Genomic DNA, 6,670 nt, shown 5'->3' on the forward strand with positions numbered 1-6,670 from the left:
TAGAGGATTTGAAAGATAAGTCTGCCCAGAGCTATGCATCGTCTGAGCCTTGAAGGACCCACCTCCTCAGTGTCTCCTTCTCCTGGCTCTGCTGGGGGCCGAGGAGAGCACGGTTCAATGGGGAGGGCTCCCTGCAGGGCTGGGAGGTTGGGGCAAGGCAGAGAGAGGCCTTGGCACCTCCATGCAGAACTCCAATAGAAGAGGTGCCCCCCCCCGCGCCCCGCGCGACCCATTGCTGGGGACAGAGGGGTGAGGGGAATCTGCATCTGGAGGCCTCTTGTGGCACAGAGCCAGCGGAAAGGCCTGTCCCTGTTGGGTTAAGTGCAGAGGGCTTGTGACCCGCAGGCCCAGACTGTCCCTGCCAGCCCCGAGGTGCTGTGTGTGCAAGGCCGTGCCATGGGGACAGAGGATGCTGAGAGGATGCAGAGCTGCAGGAGTCCCACAGACCCTCCTGAGAGCTCCCCCGAAGGCTGTCTCAAAAGGCGGACTTGGATTCGGCTGTCCGGGGAGTGAACTGCTTTGTAAAGAGACTGCAGCGTTTGCTAAAGGGCTGTGCAGCCCTAGGTTGGCATTCACCCAGGAGCGGGACACAGGGCCCACTGCACCACAAGCTCTAGGGCGGGGGCACAAGGAGGGGCTGCAAAGACGCCCCGGCATAGCAAGGGCCTTGCCACACCAGCCTCACGTGGGTCAGAGTTGGAGCTGTAATGGGGGAGAGCCAGGGGACTGGCAGCCCTGGGGAGTTGGGGATCTGCCCTGGGCCCCAAGCTCCAGCTCCAGGTCGCGGGAGTGGATTTCACATACCCCCAAGCCTGCTGCCTGCTATACCTGCTGCAACACATAGCCTCAACTCCGACCTGCTAACTGACTTCGCTGCCTGGCTTGTGCCCCTGTCGTCCATCCCCGCACGGCTGGGCAGTGCCACGCGCCGCAGGGCCCCAGCCCAACCGGTCACTCTGGGTGCTGCTACAGTACACACAACAGTAGTCTCAGACTGTGTCCGGGCGTGGGCATCCCAGTCAGAACTGGTCAAGAGCTTCACAAGTGGGTGCCTAGAACTAGTCACCTAAACTCAGATTTCTGCACCCCAGAAAGTGGCCTGATTTCCCCACGTGCTAAGTACAAGCATCTCCCATTGATGCTCTGTCTAGGCCTTTGCTGAGTGGTGCGTCTCAGGTGAGCTGGTTTTACGAACGCCATCGTGTGCATCTATAGGAGTTAGTTTTGTGGTTTTGATAAGGTAGGAAATGCAGACCCTGCAATTTGTCCTCTGGCAGACAGCATGTGAAGATGCTAGGACTGTCATTTTAAGATCACCATTGTCATTACGTGGTGAATGCAGTGCTGGACGCTCGGCGTTAAGGCTGTACGCTGGAGTGTGATTTTCAGATCCTGGCTGTGTGCATGATAATACTGTGGAAAGTGTGTTAAGCGGGATATTCGCACTGCTGAGGTCCAGCATGGCACCGCAGCAGCTGATGCTTGGAGATTGGTATTAGGTTGAGTGTGAAAGTTGTGCTGGCTTATTATGATTTCCCGGCTATCTGGTGGTTGGGTCTTTGCACGGAAATTCACTGGAGGAGCCTCGATTTTAGCTTAACAAAGGGGTTTGTATGGGAATTATATAGTGGAGTTGCAGATTTTTGTCAGTGTCTTGTCACTATAAAGAGTGAATTGCCATTCACTAAACATCAGTTAGCGTCAGTCAATTGCCTCTATTGTCTGTGTGATCAAAACAACTGGCAGGAAGACTACAGCGCTGAATGGCAGCTCTCTCTGAATGGTTGTGTCAGATGTGCTCCGTGTGCTGTTGTACATGTCAGAAATAAATGTCATTGACTGTGATACACGTACAGACGTAATCCAGTAGCTTTAGTGTTCCCATCGTGTACGACACAGAACAGACGTCACCGAATGTCTGCTTCTCCGCTCCTCCCAGCCCCGCGCCGGAGAAAGGGAGTGCAGCATTAGGCAGGATTCATTCTCTCTCATTCCCTACAACTTCCGATAAGTAAATGGGGGCTGCACTGGCTCTAGACCAGCAACGCCAAAAGTCTGCAGCCTTGAGGGAACCATATGGACGCACGGCACACCAGGTGCCCAGGCCTGCCAGCCCGGAATTTGCTGTAACACTGCTCCCAACCCTGACATTTATTGTCTCTCCCATGAACGCTGGACAGAGAGGGAGGGGGCCTGGCAGCCTCCTCTAGTGGCTGCTGCACAGAGAGGGTAACAGCCTACGCCAGGGGGGCTGGAACAATTTGTACAGTGGTGGGGGCTGAGAGCCGTTGAACCAAACTGTAAATCCTGTATGTGATGGAAACCACTTCAAGCCAGGGGGTGCAACAGGCTCCCTCCCCCACCCCTCCTCACCCTACGTGGCTGCCAGCTAATAGTGTTACTCCTTTGGCTCAAGTGGTGGAGGTCTGCACGTTACTGAAAGCCCCAGTGACATCCGCGTTCCCCAGCAATGAAAAGCGACGGTTGCTCTCCCTCAGCTCGAGCAGAAAGTGGCTTTGGGTTGATATCTCAGGTGGCCAAGGCTGCGTTTGGCCTGTGAGCTGCATGTTGAGATCCTAGCCCTAGTGTTCCCTCCCTCCCGCATCGTTTACTCGCACACTAAATGGGCCCTGAACAAGCTGCCCCCTTTGGTGACCATCTGCCCCACCCAGCATGGCCAACTTGGTTCTGCCAGGCCAGGCAACACCAGGCCTCGGAGGAGCCCAACCCCACCTCCTGCACATGGGATAACTGGGGTTTCTGTCATGCACGAAGCAGAGGGGCGGATCCAAGTCTTTCTTGGCAGGACATCTCCTCTCATGTGACTCTGGCCCATCTGCAGCCCTGTGTGAGCGATCACCCGGCCATGACCTGCAGCTCCCCCCATATCTGGCCATTTACAGGCTCCCCAGTGGCTGATCCTGGCCAGGGGTGGCAGGTGTTTTGCTACTCCAGGGAACCGGGAATTCTTCCAGAACTGGTTTTAATTCCACTCAGGCCCAGAGGGAAGCTCTGCCTCTCCCCCAGTCAGCACAGAGATTGTCCAGGCCTCAGACCAGGCCACGCCAGAAGGTTCGGAGACAGGAATGAGTATTGGGCATGAGAAATGCGGTGTGAGGGGAATGGCGGAATCCCCCCCCAAAAAACGTCAGGACAAAGACGCTTGTCAGGACTCCTCCAGCCCCGGACTTGGGGAAGGTGCAGCAGGGTTGTGCCGTGGTCCCCCCACCCAGATCCTGCCTCTATACGTGTAAGGAGAGTCCCTCAGAGTCAGACCCAGTGCTGGGGCCGTGACGAGAACTACCGCCTGCTGGCCTCTGCCCCTCCAGGTGAAGGGAATGGGAAACTCGGGCACCTGCCGCTGTGACAGGCTGCTCCAGAGCTCACCAAATCCCTGGCCTGCCCTCCGTGCCCCCATCAGAACAGCCACCCTCCTTCCCTCCCACAAACACCCAGGGCCAGGCCCTGTGCTCAGGCCTGAGGAGCGTCCAGTTCTGCCACCCTGTCTGCGTGAATGAGAATGACTGAGATGGGTTTGTGGTGTGACAGGAGGGGTGTGAGAGAGCTAGAGAGGGACAGGAGGATGGGCCTGTCTGTCTCTCTCTTTACGTAACACCCATCATTGTGGCGCTGAGGTGCTGATGGTCTGTGCATGTGGCATCTTTAAGCTCGGCAGGTGCTGCAGGCGGCACGCTCTCCTGGAGGCCTGCACTGGAGGGGTCCCCACAGGCCACAGTCAGTCCGGCTGCAGCCGCTGACCCACTGTGCGTTTTTCTTATAATCAAACAAAACGTCCTCTGTAGGGACGAGGCTGCTCCTCACCGCACTGGCGGAGCAGAGACAGGGTTGGAGGGAGCCTGGAGGAGAAGATAGCCCTGCACCGGACACGAGGGCTCCAATCAGGCCCCAGCATAAGACGTCTGCACCTGGGAATCGCTCACTGGCTGCTCCGGGTCGCAGCGAAGTGGGAGCAGGATGATGGAGGGGGCGGGGGCTGGAGGATACAACGACCCCCCAGGGCTCACCAGCTGCTGGGGAAGGGGCACTGCGGCAGCTCTGATACCTGGGAGCTGTGTCAGGAATCCCTGCAGGGTAACGTAGCCTCAAAACCGCCATGAGGCCGGAAAGGACGTGGGTGCAGCACGTGGCCAAGCAGCGACTGAACTGTAATCCAGGGATATGGAGCTAAGAAAGGGTCCCTCCCTGGAAGCTCTTTGCTGCCCTAGGAGCCCTCTTGGGTCTGACCTGGGCCGGAGTCTGGCCTCCCTCCCGCTGCCCTTAGCTCTCCCCTTTGCCAATGCCTCAGTTTCTCCTCCTGGCATCTACAAAGCTCTCCCTGATGTTCCAGCAGCCGGCAGCCGGCTCTGCGGCAGCGGGAGCACAGTGCAGTGGGAGGGTGTTTGGGGGGAAGGTGGAGGGAGCTGTTACCTCACAGACCCGTGACCTGAATGGGCTGTGGAGACTGGCAAAGCACATTGGTGAGGGGGGGAGTCTGCCCCGGGCTGAGGCCTCATAAGGCTGTGGGAGAAGCGCAGAGATGGGCCCAGGGGCAGCTCGGCTCCTCTGCACCCTCCCAGCTCCCAGACCTGTTGGTTGAATTAAACCCCTCGGCTGGGGCCCACCTCGAGAATTCCTCGTGCCTGGGTGGGGAGCGGAGACCTGCCGCCGGCTGAGTTTCCTCAGGACCCCTCCTGTTTCTCAGAAGGCCAGGAACCCCGGGGCACCAGATGGCACCAGCTCCGTGCCCCTCTGCAAGGCGGGGGTGCTCTGGCAGGGGCACTGGTGAAGCAGAGGCTGCCCCACGCTTTTCCTTATCCTCTCGCTTGCTCAATGCTCTTTGTTCCGGTGTCCTTGAGAGCAAGGAAGAGGGATTGTTAAAGCTCTGCGTGAAAATAAACGGAGCTGAACCAATGAGCCAGGCGTTGGCTCTGCCTGTGCTGCAGGCACGTCCCTCTCCCTCCTCCAGGCTCTGGAGCCAGCAGCTGGAGGATATTCAAAACCAGGGGGGTCAGGCTCAGTTCTACTGAGACAGCTTCACAACAACGTCACACAGGGTCTGTGCGACTCTGCACAGTAACTGCAAAGGAAATGAATAGCTAGGGCTGGTCCAGCGGCTGAACTGCATCCTCCTCCAACGTGTAAAACAGGGTGGAGAAGAGAAAACTGTCTCCACCAAGAAAACTGTTTTCTCTGGCGAATGCGTCCAGTGACTCACCAGCTACACTATCACATCTCCAGTGATAAGCGGCCAACCAATCCTCTGCTGAGAAATCAGAGATCTTGCTAACTCAGAGCATTCCAGAAGGAGAGAGTCAGGCCAGGACATACAGAGCCGATACCTCCCAAGCTCGACTCTCCACAACTGCAAAGGCAGGGGTTCCTCTCTCTCTCTCTCTCACACACACACACACACACATACACACACACACTTCTGCAGAGGGTTTGAATCCCCAGAAATGTCCCCATTAAATTGATGGAGTTAAGAATCCAGCAAGGAAAAAACACAAATCCAAAGAACCTGGAAGGCGAGACGTATCGAGCAAATGTTATTGAACATAACTGGATAAAGGAGGGTCGATGTAGCAACCGTAAAGGCCAGTGGGGAGATTCAAGCAGCAAAAGAAGTCTGTCTGATCTAATCTCTCTGCCACACCATAGGACCCCAATCACCCTACACGTCTCCTCTCTAGCTAGGGGGATTTTCCAAAGCAGCGATGGGAGTTTTACACCCAAGCCCCAGAGACTTTCACCCTTGTTTCCTTTGAAAATCTCCCCCTAATCTTAGGTAATAGGTGCCCTGAATAGACCCATTTTTCCCCAGCTGTGTGACCCACCGCTGCCCACCTGGCTCCCATTCCGTTTGCACCCGCATGGATCCTCCCTCCCGACAAGGAGTAATTCTTTGGGACACTTGGGGGAACACACGTTGAACTCTAGCAGACTAGAAGAGTTCCTAGGAAGAACAGTGGGAAACAGGAGAGAGATTTTGCTTTAACGCTCCCTTCCTAAACCAACACATCCAATACGCAGCAGCCCAGCCCCCCTGTACTTCTTGGGCCAGAACATCGGCGCTGGGGCCAGCAGAGGCAGTAGGGACTGATGCAGCGTCCCAGGAACTGCTCAGTGTTCTGTAGTACTAGCAGCCTTGGGACCCCTCCTCTCCTGTTCTTAGCGCAAGCACGTAAATGCCCCTTAAATGTGCCACACAGCAGAACCTCTGAGCTGTCTCCTGCACAGACCCTTTGCAGTGCTGGCTGCTTTCCTGCCTTTGTCTTCCACTTCCTTCACGATCCCACTGCCCACCCCCTCCCCCATAGCTCCTGTGGCTTTCTGAACAATCCTGCACGGTGCCAAGTGACTCCTCGGAGGTCCTGAGCACCCTCAGCCCCCACTGAAGTCAATGGGAGTCGAGGGCACTGAGCCCCTTGCAAAACAAGGCCATGTTCATGCAAAGCTCCCACTGAACCCAAGCTGCAAACTTCCCAGGCCTTGGGATCTGGGGCTGTGGTCACACACATGCTGTCTGCTGAAGCAGGGTGGGACCCAGTCAATGTTTTATACAGACCACCTTCAGCAAGTGCTCTGAGAGCAACTCTTTCAAACTGGGGGGATGCATTCCCTGCAACATGTAACCCAGCATGCAATCCCAGCATGTCCCTCCTCGGAGCAG

This window comes from Terrapene carolina, unplaced genomic scaffold (assembly GCF_002925995.2).
Source record: "Terrapene carolina triunguis isolate 2854851 unplaced genomic scaffold, T_m_triunguis-2.0 Scaffold193, whole genome shotgun sequence".
NCBI lineage: Eukaryota > Metazoa > Chordata > Testudines > Emydidae > Terrapene > Terrapene triunguis.